This window comes from Myotis nattereri, assembly GCF_964212035.1.
Source record: "Myotis nattereri genome assembly, chromosome: 18".
Lineage (NCBI taxonomy): Eukaryota > Metazoa > Chordata > Mammalia > Chiroptera > Vespertilionidae > Myotis > Myotis nattereri.
The window spans coordinates 9999109-10013229 of NC_138093.1; positions in this window are offsets into that span (position 1 = coordinate 9999109).

The window sequence follows — 14121 nt, forward strand, 5'->3', positions numbered from 1 at the left end:
CGTGGAACTTACTTAAGGAGTGATTATGGCTAGAAAATGGTCCATAAAAATAGCTCTCGTCCTTACATCACCCCACTCGTTCCCAGCGGTGCTTTCAAGACTTCCGGCAAACAGGCCTGCCCTCCTGCAGACCTGGGATTCTGCTCTGCCTCGCATGTCCCCAGCACAACTGCCAGCTGAGTTCTAATTGCAGAATCTTCATTACCACGGATGATTGAAACTATAAAAAGAACCCAGCTGAATTTTTCACATCCTGCTGGGTGAGCACAAGGACCAGCGCCTGTGTCTGCCCCTCCTCCCCTAGCAGTTATCCTGGGTACCTGTGTGGTCTGGCTTCTGCAGGAAGCCCTGAGCAGCCGATAGATGCTACCTCCCTTCTCCCCTGAACCTCACTCCTTGGGGGGTGGGCTGATGACCATGATGGACATGCCTGGCCTTCCTTGACCGCTGCGGAGACAGAAACTGCACTTCTTACCCCCCCACCCCCCACCTAAGTATCTGCCTACAGTCACCTAGAAATGTGCAACTGAAGAGGGAACGGGCATTAATCCCAGCCCCTTAGGCCAGTGATAGCGAACCTTTTGAGCTCGACGTGTCAGCATTTTGAAAAACCCTAACTTAACTCTGGTGCTGTGTCACATATAGAAATTTTTTGATATTTGCAACCATAGTAAAACAAAGACTTATATTTTTGATATTTATTTTATATATTTAAATGCCATTTAACAAAGAAAAATCAACCAAAAAAATGAGTTCGCGTGTCAGAGGTGACACGCGTGTCATAGGTTCGCCATCACTGCCCTAGGCCTTTGTGACAACCTGTTGGTAACTGTATCTGCAATTGGCCTGTTTCAGTTGCACCCTTTGTGTGTTAGTCCATCGACAAGCATCTATAATGCCCCTGCTAAGTGCCCGGTCCTGATTTCACTGCAGTGGAGGGAGTTACCCAGAAGCAAGATGCCACCAAGGAATTTAAAATCTAATTGGAGGGCAAAGTAGACAGGACTGCTCCTGGTTCTATAGCTAATAACTTTACGAATCAAGGGAGTGACTTATGCAAATTTTATATAACATTTATGCAAAACCTTTTTACCTTTTTCTGTGTGTGTGTGTGTGTGTGTGTGTGTGTGAGAGAGAGAGAGAGAGAGAGAGAGAGAGAGAGAGAGAGAGAGAGAGGATGAATGCATTTCTAAAAAGTGAAAGACAGAAATGTCTGGAAGGATGTTCACTAAAAAAGTTAACAGCTGCCATCTCTCAGACCTGTGCAGCAAAATGATTGAGAGCGTAGTCTGAAGACACAAGGTAGGTTTAAATCCCAATTCTGCCACCGTGCGACTTTGTCCTTGTTATATTTAGCCTCTAAGTTTCCGTTTTCTTAAAATGAGTAATTGTAGTGGCTCGTAGTGTTCTTGCCAGGATTGACTAGGATAATGTATGTAGAGCATTTTGCAGAGCCTGGTATTTAAACATAAGTGCTCGATAAATGTAACTTCACGGTGATGAGATGTGGAGAGGGGAGAGGACGGGAGGGGCAGGCTGGGAGGGGCAGGCTGGGGAAAGGCAGGCCTTGAACCGGGCCCTGGAGAATGGTGATGATGTGGAGAGCTCGAGGGGAAGGCTGGGAGGGGCTGTGGAAACATTCTGGGCGGAGGCAGAATGTGTGACATGAGAAACAAAGTCGCATAAGAAGGGGCCCCGAAATAGTGGAGGGTCTCTGGGATTTCGTTGTTGTCCAACAGGGAAAAGACAGCTCTGGACTGTATTGGAGCGAGGAACAATCTCATTCGTTTAGTGTTAGAGAACTGACCTGTAGATAAGTTTTTTTTTTTAATGGAACTAGAAGGAGAATAGAGGCAAGATGGTGGCTAGGATGGTGTGGTTTTTAATCTCCCAGATGCCCCCCAACAAAAATAGAGACACCAACTAACAGCAAAACGAGCCAACAAGAGGGAAGCTACCAGGCCAGATGCCCACAGAGGAAAGACAACAGATGCCAGTTCTAAGAGCGGAGAATTTAATTGCTAATAAGTATTTGCCCTCAAACGGAGGGAATGTCACAGAGGCGCTGAAGCTGAGACTGTGAGGGGTCTGCTCAGGCCCCAGACAGTGGTGCCTGGGGGCATGTAGCCAGCTCCCCTTCAGAGGGAGAGTCAGACGTGAAGAAAACCTTTTAAAGATTTAAAAAGAGAAGCTCACTTCTCTCTTCTGGATGGCTCCCTGCCTGCCCCGACGTTACTGAGAGGCAGGGGGATAGAATCCAGGCCAGCAGAGGGTTGGTGTGTAAATGTTATGTGAGTCCAGAAGCCGGTTTTGAGGAGGCTCGAAATGGATAGTCACAGAAGCAAAGGTGATGGTGCCTCTTCTTCCTGCACCTGTCCCGGAAGTAACCCACCTATAACACAGTGCGGAGGCCAGAGCTGGGATGACCAGCATATCTCTCTCTCTCTCTCTCTCTCTCTCTCTCTCTCTCTCTCTCTCTCTCTCTCTCTCTCTCTCTCTCTCCTGAGGGCCTTCATCCTCAAGAAGGCTGGACTAGGTTTCCTCACATGCCCAAGTGCTTATTCAGTCTCTGCTTGCTTCAGATTTACTGATGTTACATTAGTTAGAATGAGTCACATGGTCATATGTGCACCGCCCCCTCCCCACCACCACCAAAGGCACATGAACTTAGCACATCTCTGCTTGCTTCATGTTTATGGACATTCCATTGGTCAAAGTAAGGCTCGCCATCAAGCTCAGCATCCATGTGAGAGGGGCCTACCAATGTATTCTGAGAGGTGTGAGTCCCTGGGACCCAAGTGTTCCTCCCACCACCTTTCCCTCTATTAACCTGTTTTCTTTCCTGCTGGGACTCCTAATATTGGATGTTAAAATTTCTATTTTTGGCTTTCATTACTTTTACCTTTTCCAGTTATTCCCCCCGCCCCCCACTTTATTTCTTCCTGATATTTTATGAGATATTCCTCAACCTAATCTTTTGTTCACTAATTCCAATTTGTATGCATCTCTTCTGTGATCTCGTCAATTGAGTTCCTTAATTAAATGGTTATATTTTTCCTAACAGGTATTTTTACTTGATATTTAAAAAAATTATTATATTTACCTCATGTTAACAATATCCCACGTGTTCCTCTTTGGTTGTATTATACTTATTTCAAGTTTCTTATCTGTATGTGGGTAGTATGGGTAGTTCAGTTTATTACCTTTCTTATATTAGCAGTGACTTTCCTCGGCTGTCTGGGTACTTTTATCTCTGATTTTTTTTTTCCTTTTTGCCGGTTTCTGCTGTTTGTCTATTTATGTGCCTCTATTGGGGTGAAGTCCAAACTCAGCCTCTCATTTGTGTCATTCCTGCTGCTTTAGAGGGAAGTGGGAGAGCACCTCAGGGAAGAGAATCAATGGGTCAGAGTCTGGGTTTGACCATCCCTCATGGCTGCCTTCTCATAAGGCGATCTTGTCCATCAGTCCCCATCTATAATAATAAAAGCATAATATGCTAATTAGACAGGATGTCCTTCCAGACGACCTTCCAGGTGAAACAGGAGCTGGAGGGAAGCCCTGGTCCCCGGTGCCAGAGGGAAGCTGGTGCCGGCAGCCAGGGGAAGGAAGGCCTACTCTTGCATGAATTTTGTGCATCAGGCCTCTAGTAGTCTGAGTAATTAGAAATGTGAGTCTGGAACTTAAGAGAAAGGATAGGGAAGAGGACACAGAACTGAGAATCACCAGAGTTTGGGAAAGGGATTGAAACCATGGGTATGTCCAAGATTTCACACAAAATGAGCCTGGAAGTAAAATGTCAAGTTCTCCAGGAGTCTGGTCCAAAGGGAGAATCCAGCTCTGCCTCCGAGAGGGGCAGGGAGTGCTGGGGAAAGCGAGAGCCATGCTTCCGTAACTGTCAGATCACATCTGCTTTCTGTGGCATTGATTTCCTCACAGGCTGACAATCAAATGCATAAATACATGTACCACATCAAACAGACATCAAATCCAGTCTGTACAGATCTGCCTAAATATTTAGACATAACCACGCAGGGACAGAAATTGAAATTCCAATCGCTAAAGGTGATCAGTGAAAGAGAACATTCCAGCCTGGCTGTCATCGTCAGGCTGTGGCTGACGCATCACTTCTGGAACGAGGAAAGGACAGCCCAACAACGTGGAGGATTCTCTCTCTGTTTAACTGACTGTGTGTGCCGCATCCCTTACTTCTCCTCTAGGAATCTTCTTCTCATGGCATCCCACCGTGAGAGGGTAGGCTGGGAAGTGAGCGAAGGCAGGTCTGGCATTTAGTTAGAATATTGTGTCTGGCATCAGAAGTTGAGTTCAAGTCCCAGCTCCACTGGCTACTACCTGTGTGACGCAGCCTCCCTGAACCTGTTCTTATCTGTAAAGTAAGAATGTCGACCCCTGACCTGTCTACCTCACAGGGCATGTGAGAGTCAAGAGCTAATGTATGTCAGTGGTTCTCAAACTGTGTTCCTGGGGCTCCAGACTTCCATGGCAGTTCCTCAGGAGCCACAGCTACAGGAGGGAGCAGGGGTGGGGGTGGGGGGGAGGTAGGTGTACCCCCGGGGCTCTGCACCCTCCTGGCTACACCAGGGCAGCTCCTCTTTTATCTGCTTTATATACTGAGGTTCCAAAGGAAGTTTTGTTTGAAACTATGTATCTGCTACTAAAAACATCCTTGAAACCACTGATGTATATGAAAGGGCCATGTATAGCCATGTTAATACTGAGGTACAGTCGACCCATATGACATTATACCAATTTCAGGCGTACAGCATGATGATTGACATTTGTATGCACTGTGAAATGGTCACCACATATGTCTAGTTACCACCCGTCATCATACACAGTTAACACAAGTTTTGTTCTTGTGATGACAAATGCGAATTATTATTATCATTAGAGGGGAAATTCACTGCCCTGGATAAATGCTGGATGGAAAAGAGCATACATCTGAAATGAGCTCTTGGTTTTATCTGTGCTCTGCCATTTCTGGTCCTCTCTTGAACTTCGTTATCAGCTAATTAAGAATTCATTGTATGCGAATTTCTATTCTAATAATTATAACTGGGCTCCATGTACTACACTGAATTACAATCTCTTCCTGTAAGACCATAGACTTACTTACCTTGATTACATCTCTGGACTGGGTGCTGAGCACCGGTGAGGTGATGTGTCCTACTATCCCGGGTTCAGTCACGATTTCCCATCCTTCCTGCTGCCCCGTGAAATTGTTGGGGGAGGGGGGCAATGTCCCAGGTGGTTCCCACTGCAGAGACACCAACAGACACATTCCCCTTCATCCCAGAGAACTCAGGTTCCTTCCATGTTTCGGCACATTATGTCACACCATTAGACAAGGCCCTGTCACAGAGGAGGGGGCTGGGGGTGAGAGGCAGAGCCTGGATTTTCTGCAGGCAGATCATTACCGAGCTCGCTGAGGTCTTAATAGGATTCCCAGGAGCTCGGGACTTGAGTGGTCTGTAGCACTAATCTTCCAAGGAAAGGGAAATGGGTTAACAAAGGACAAGTTTCAGACCTCCAGTTTTGAAAAGAGTGGGGTAAGTCCTGATCAGGTGTTGTAACCATGGAAGCTGGAGGTAGTTCATTATTACTCATGTATAAGAATATCATGTATTAGCCACAAGCCCCTGCTTTTCAGCATTGACACCCAAGAAATGTCAGTCAGAAATAAAGGGGACATTTCATTTAACAAAGCTCCTAAATTCTTAATTAGCATCTGATGACTGTAGGCCTTTCAGCCGGCATCTCTCCAGGCACAGCTCTGCAGTCAACTTACTTTCTCCGAAGTCTGCTCCTGCCTTCTCAGGGGTACGTTAAACAGCAGCTTGTCTCTCTTCAAATGTTGTTGTGTCTAATGCTACCTGGCCATCCACCCCGGACACTGGCAGAAAACATCGCAGATTTTGTTTTTTCATTTCAACTCAACCAGGGAAAAGGGAGGGTTGGAATAGTGTTTACAAAGTCATGTTTAAGGCCTAGGTGACCTCTGTCATGGAGGAAAACGAGAAAAGTTTTGGGATCTTAAATAGGGGCTAAAGGAAAATTCCAGAATCCTTAATCTGTTCCAAGCAGAAGGAGCATAGAGCCCTGTTGGCTCCCTGGAGAGCCAGGGCATCCTAGTTCCCATCAGTTTGTATCAGAGAGGTTTGGAGGGAAGACACTGTAAACTAAAGGGTAGGGCCCAGAAACATGGTTCATGCTGTTGGACTTCATTTGGAAACTTCAGGAACTCCTAGCTGCTTCTTCAGAGACTTAAGAACATAGAATTGCCACATGAACCCCACACATGGTCCACCAGCCGAGAAGCTGCTTTATCATGAAAACTCTGGAGATGTATTATGGGAGGGCATGCTCCCTCTCTTGGCCCCGCAAAACCCAAATGTTCTTAGTGTCCAGCAGAAGTATCTCCAAGAGCAAAGTCTCCATAATTTAGAAGAGCCCTCGGGGTATGGTTGATTTTATTTCTCTGCTGCTTAGAAACCTTCCATGACTCTGACATCTACAGAATAAAGACCAAACTCCTTTGTGTGACTTTGAGGTCCTCCATGGCCTGGTTCCTGCAGCTTCTCCAGTCTCTCCTCTGGCCACATCGATTCTAACATTAAACTCTACCCATGTTACACTCTCTTGCAATTCTCCCACTGATACGATGTTTCACTTCTCCAACCTGGACTGTGATGCCCTATTTTAGACTGTCTTGGTGAAGGCTTTTTTCCTCCTTTATATACCAACTTAGAACATTACCTTCTCTGTGAAGCCTGCTCTGATACTCACAGCCTTAGATGCTCCCCCCCCCGCCCCCCTCTCCAGTGTGGTACCTTGTAAACAGGTCCTTTAAAGCTTTGGTGACATCATATCCTAATTGGCTCTTTAAGGGTGTGTCTGTAACCTCACCAGATTCAGCTTTTTGTGGACAGGGATTGTGTGCCTCTTTTTATTCCTCCACCCCCACGCTTAACACTGTGTTGCTCATAGTAGGGACTCAATAAGGACTCGTTGAATAAAATTAATGAATTGAGTGAAATTTATAAAAACTAATTGAATGGCCGAAACCGGTTTGGCTCAGTGAATAGAGCGTCGGCCTGCGGACTGAAAGGTCCCAGGTTCGATTCCGGTCAAGGGCATGTACCTGGGTTGCGGGCACATCCCCAGTAGGAGATGTGCAGGAGGCAGCTGATCGATGTTTCTCTCTCATTGATGTTTCTAACTCTCTATCTCTCTCCCTTCCTCTCTGTAAAAAAAAAAATCAATAAAATATATTTAAAAAAAAAACTAATTGAATGAAAGAAATGAATAAATGATATTTTTAAAAAGGTATCTGACTCACAAGCTGCACTAATAAAGGAATCTTGAATCATTGCTAGAATGTTAACATTTCTGTTGTAAATATAGAAGGAACAAGAAAAATTATAGCATAAACTTGATATGTAAAAATTGAATTTAAAATAGATTAGGTAATATTGCTCGTTTCAGTTTGCAAAAAAGTACACACAGAACTGAGGTACATTATATTTACATAATATTTCATAGTTTTCAAAGGATACCTATATATTTTATTTCATTTTAACTTAATAGCAATCCACTGGGTAAGGTAGACAAGGTATCTATTATCCCCACTTTTCAGATGACGCAACCAAGGATCAGAGAGGTTAAGGTGACACACCCAGAGTCATACAGAGACAGAGGTGAGACAGAACCAAAGAATTCTGAGGGCAAGTGCAGCATTCTTTCCTCTCTACCAGGTGACCTCTGGTAGCAGGCTTTGATCATTCCACTGAAGTGAGAAGGTACTGTGATTTTCTAGTTCAACATTGACAGACTTCTCAACTCCCTTTCTGACAGTAGGCAACCACTACCAGCTTTCCATCTCTTTGGATTTGCTTATTCTGGACATTTCATATAAACAGAATCATATAATCTACTAGAGGCCCAGTGCATGACATTTGTGCACTGATGAGGGGGCTGGTCCCTCAGCCTGGCCTGCATCCTCTTGTAGTCCGGGACCCCTGGGGGGGGGTGTCTTCTGGCTGGCTTAGGCCCGCTCCCTGTGGGGAAGGAGCCTAAGCCGGCAGTTGGACATCCCCTGAGGGGTCCTTAGTGCTGCTGCAGAGGCGGGAGAGGCTCCGGCCACTGCCACTGCACTCACCAGCCGTGACCCCGGCCGCTGGGTGAGTGGCGCTCCCCCTGTGGGAGCTCACTGACCACCAGGGAGCAGCTTCTATGTTGAGCATCTGCCCCCTGTTGGTCAGTGCACATCATATCAACCGGTCATTCTGCCATTTGGTTGATTTGCATATTAGCCTTTTATTATATAGGATAGGATGGCCTTTTGTGTCTGGATTCTTTCACTTAGCACAGTGTTTTCAAGGTTTATCCATGTTGTACCATTTATCAGTATGTCTTTCCTCTAAATATACCACATTTTCTTTACCTGTTCATCATTGGGTTGTTTTCATCATTTAGCTATTGTAAATAGTGTTGCTATGAACACTGATGTGCAAGTTTTTGTTTCAACACCTGTTTCCAGTTCTTTGGGGCAAATACTCAGGAGTGGAATTGCTGAATTATATGGCGATTCCAAGTTTAACTTATTGAGGAAATGCCAAATTGTTTTCCCTCATCAGGTTATTTTCAGGATCAAATGAGATGACACATTTGTAAAGCTTTTAGTATAGTGCTTGGCACAAAGGACTTAATAAATCATTTCTAAGAGATAAAATTCGAATTGCTTACAAGGTACTGGCAATAGGGGACATCCGTTGTAAAATGTCATATATTGATAGGAACAATTAGTTCCTGCTCTTCATTGTTTTGCGTGGAGGGACCACCCTTAGAGTAACATTTTCAGGCCCTTTCCTTCCTATTCCAGGAAAGAGGAGTGACTTTCTACCTGGAAGACCAAACTGGGTGTGCTCATGTCTGCCCATTTCACTCTTCCCCTGGGATCTGCGTGCCTGCAGGCAGCATGCACTCTGTCTCCTCTACTCTGCCCTGCCTTCCAGTTTTGAGTCAGGCCCTTACATCAGCAGTCTGAGGATGGGGGGCAAATGTAATCTGGGCCCGGCTACTAGCAAGCACTCTTGCTAACAGATCTAAACCACTTTCTCCAAGCACCTTCCTCATGAATAATAAAGATTATATTTTTGCTTCACACCTGCCTAACCACCATGTGCCTCAGATAATTGGTTCTGTCAGTGGGAAGGACAAGGATATAATATATCGCTTGTGAATGGGGGCATTCTCCCCGGCTCCCCCACCCCAAGCCTGAACAGATCCAGAAAATGTAACAAGCCTACTTCTAATTCCCAATTTCTCCTACCTCAAATATAAGTAGGTTAAACGACAAACTTTTTGAGATCAAATATCATGAGTGACTATTTGTGGTTTATAGGGAGTTTTTTATTCTTTGATCCTGGAAAAGTTGGAATTAAAATAGAAAGGCTTTGGGCTATTCTGTGGTATTGTAAGAGCAAACCTTGATATAGAAAGTGCTGGGTAAGCAGTTCTCCTTTGTGGAGAGGCTTCACTCCAGAGTCCCCGTATTCTTAAATTACCAACCTTGAGATGGCATTTGTCCTCATTTTTGCACTTAATAGAGCATGACTTCGCATTCATACTTTTCTCTCCTGGGACGAGGACAGAATTGGTAAGCTTTTTCCTTTAATTCAATAAACATTTATTGAGCATTTGTTATGTGCCAGGCACTGTGCCAGGCATTTTGGAGGAGACCAAGACGAGTAACCTTCAGTTTCATATACAAGGAGCTTTTAGTCTAGTGGCAAATGAAGAAAGAGATTACATAAGCAAATACACCACAAAATTTAGCTGATCCGGTTTTAAATGGGTTTCAGCCATTTGGTTTAGATAATTAAAATCTAATACATCTCACCAAAGGAAATTGGATTCAGAATTTTTATTTCATTACTATTCCCATGTTGGTTATCCTCCCTTCTGTCAGCTAGATTCCTCTCTCCCTTTGGCAAACAACACATTTCCTATGGTTGCCAACATATCATGGTTTATTCAACAAATAGTTTATTTCATCATTAGGCACCAATCCTTTAAGTAGCTTCATTGTTTAGCTTGTGTTGTTGTTGTTGTTGCTACTTCTTAAGTAGGTAGCAAGCAACATCAGGCTGATGAATGAACAAACCAACGAATAAATAGAATCCCAGACTGAGACTCAGAAAACCTGAATTTTAATTTAATCTCAGCGCAGAGAATCTTAGACCTTAGAAATTCCTTTCCCCAAAACCACTTCCCAAGGTTCCAGCTCACACTGTCTACATTTACACGACCGGTAGACTCAAAGGAGTAGAAACAGTGACATTCAGAACATCTATGTCACGCAAACCTAGGTGTAAACATGCAGCAAGGTCCGTGCGAGAGGCAGCTGTCGCTACGTGATTAAGGATGGGGCTTTGAAGTCAGACTGCTTGGCCTTGGTTCTTGACTCTTTCCCCTACTCACTGTGTGACCTTGGGCAAATGAGGATAATCACAGTGTCTGCCAAATAGGTTTGTTGTGGGGAATAAAAGTGAGCTAAAGTTTGCATGCATGTGGACTGGTACCTGGCATATGGTAAGGACTCCGGCACACAGATTGAAACACAACTGCGAGTGTGAAACTCAGGAGGGATCGAAACAGAGCCCCCAAAGCACAAAAGAGGGTGAATGTGATAGGATGGAGTAAAACAAAGGGATGGGCAGAATGAAGGGAAACAGAAGATGAAAGAGAACATGAGGCAAATACCTGGCTCGGTGAGGCGATGACCTCATTTGCAGAATGGGAAAGAGGACCGATCTAGGTGACCCTGTGCAAATCACGTGGAAACCCCGTGCACCTCTGACTCCTTCCCTGAATAACAGAGGAAAGGCAGTAGAATGTCCTGGTTAAGTACCAGCATCACCATTGACCAGCTATGTGACCTTGGGCAAGTCACTTAACCTCTCTGGGCCTTAGTTTCAAATGTTCCTTAGGGATAGTAATAGTTCCTTCCTAGTACATACTAAGGGGTCGGGGAGGGGGTGTTTAACTCAAGAGGTCTCAGCGTATCAGTTTGCATGTTAAAGCATTGTATACACTTCAAGGAAACCACCCCATAAATGTTAGGGATTATTCTATGGCTTTCAGATTTATTTAGTGTTTCTCATTTAGAGAGTGATATGGCCTAAACATTTTCTTTTGCTCCCCATTTAACTGATTTTAAAACGAATTGAGAATCTCGGTCAGTGGAGAGATTTCCTATCCTCCCTCTCTCTCCTCTCAGTGGGCTGACTTCCTAGCTCATCCTCCTCCTCTGGATAGCTGTAAAAGCAAGAGCCATTGCCAGGACAGCTCCTATCAAAATATTTTAGCACTTCTGCATCTGGTCCTGGCCATAAAATAGAAGCGAAGAAACACTTATGTAAAGCTTTCAGAGCCGCGAAGGAAAAAGGAGAGCACTTGTTTTATTGGCTCCCGTCATATATCTCCAGGACAGGAAGGAAAAAATAACTTAAAGATTTAAACCAAAAAGACATTCAGTGGAAGAAATGTCAAGATGTGACATGAGTACCAGCAACTAAGATAAACAAGAGCGGAAAAAGGAGTGAATGTTGTGGAGCAAATGATCTTTCCCCTGGGCTCTGTGTAGCTCTGTGCACCAAGTAAACTAATGAGCCGGGCCAGTGGGAGACGGCAATGATCCATATGCTAACACATCAGCTCTCCACGCAGTCCTCCCCACCCTGGCCCCACCGCTGCGCTGGCGGCCCACATCCTCACCAGCCGGTCTCCCCGGCCCCAAGCCTCTTCCTCCCATTTTCTTCTGCAGCCCACTTCTTTCTGTTCCAACCCTTTGGGGATCAAATCGAAAATGGATCAGAAAGACAACATTCATTTAATATGTATCCGGAATTTTACCATGTTCCAGCGACTAAGCTGGGATCTGGGTGTGAAGATAAATAAGACACGAACCCCCGCACTGGAGGAGTGATGGGAAAGCTGTGTGCGTGAGCTCACGTGGGGGATGCTCTGAGGCACACCAAGGGGCTGTCACTCGCTCTGAGGGCTGTGGGAAAGACAAAAGCTTTAACTTGGCATTTCTTATATCTGCTGTCTCGTCGTCTTCATGATATCCCTTAGGAGGGAGGCATTATTATTTTTTTCACTTTATAGATTAGGAAACCAGGGCTCAATATGATTAAGTAAATGACGCAAGTGCCCGGATCTAATTCTGACTGCAGAGCCTCTGTTTGTCCCAGTTACCTTGCGTTGTTGGCATCAGACAGGAAGTGGCTGGTGGGACAAAGAGGAAAGAAGAAAGGGTGGTCAGTGGGAAACCCTAGGTGGACCTCTGACTCCTTCCCTGCATGACAGAGGAAAGGCAGTAGAATGTACTGGTTAAGTACCAGCATCACCATTGACCAGCTATGTGACCTTGGGCAAGTCACTTAACCTCTCTGGGCCTTAGTTTCAAATGTTCCATAGGGATACTAATAGTTCCTACCTAGTACATACTAGGCAGAGTACTTGGCAGAGAGGGAGGGTCCCTGAGAAAAACAGGGCAGAATGAAGAGAGAGATGCTATGGAGAAAGAGGAGGAAGCAGTGGGGTACTGAAGGCTCCCTTACCCACTCCCAGGTTCTGGAATTTTCTAGCTGGTTTTCAGACCATTGGTAGCTCCATCTGCCATGGTGAAAAAATTTAGAGAACAGAAATTGCTAAATGTCACACCAGCGTTCCCACTCCCACCCCAAAAAGCCAGTTTACCAGCACACCCTGGAGGGAAGGCATGGGCGAGTGCGGATGGTCAATGAAGCATCCTATATAATAAAAGGCCAATATGCAAATTGACCGAATGGCAGAACGACCAGTCGCTATGATGCACACTGACCACCAGGGGCAGACACTCAATGCAGGAGCTGCCCCCTGGTGGTCAATGCACTCCCACAGGAGGAGTGCTGCTCAGCCAGAATCCAGGCTCATGGCTGGCGAGCGCAGCGGCGGTGGTGGAAGCCTCTCCTGCTTCAATGGCAGTCGGATATCCCCCAAGGGGTCCTGGACTGCAAGAGGGCATAGGCTGAGCTAAGGGACCCCCCTGAGTGCACGAATTTCATGCACCGGGCCTCTAGTTTACACATGATACATTTCTTTGTGGGGTGGTGGTGGGGAAGGGGAGGTCTGAAGTCTCAGCAACACACATCCCAACACACATCCATTCACATATCTCTGCTTCTAGAGATGAAAGAGAGTTCTGGGTGGAGGCCTGGTGTGTCAACGTGAACTGACTTTTCTTCCCTCTCCTCAACATGCTGTAGTAGCCAGGCTTCTTTGGATTTCAGATTGCGAGTGACAGAAACCAAACTCACACTCCCTTGAGCAAAAAGGAGCCTTTGTTTGATCAGGCACTCTAACCAGGACGTGCAGGAAGGAGTTGGCCTCAGGGCTGCCTGAGAGTCAGAAAGTGCTGTCAGTTGCCAGCTCTGGATCCTTTTCTCCCTCTTTGTTCTTCAACGTTGTTCTGGGTGTTTGCCTCATTCTTTCCAATTTGCACAGAGGGTTTCTATGCAGAGGAGGTGGGAGTGGCCAAATCTCGAGTGGGAAAGGGAGGAAATGGCCGCAGATGTTGTCACGCTGTACCTTCCCATCTTGGCGACTCTGGAGGAAAGAGACAGTTTCTTCCTTCCAGTGTCCAACTCCATCTGAGGGAACAACTGTGATGGTTCTGGCTTAAGTCATGCTCCCATGTCTCGGCTAATCGCTGTGGTCAGAGGAATGGGAGACTGACTGCCAAAGCCTAGGTGATGTGCATACCCCTGAGGCCAGGGAGAGCGAGGTTCTGTTTGGTTGACCCACCTGGTTTGGAGTAGCTTTTAAAAAAATAAAGTATAAAGTTCTGCAGAAAGGAGGGCAGGGGTTGTCAGTCCTCATTTAAAGAGAGTGAAATAACTGTATTTACACTGTGGCACTGTGCGTCCGATGTCCAGGGTTAGGAGGGAGTGGCAGGGCAAAACAGAATCAACTTTTAAAATGCCTGTCAGTGAAGTTTAGCTTTGTTTAATCAAAGAAGGGGATTGTTTGTCAATAGTGATTTCCTGATTTTTACAC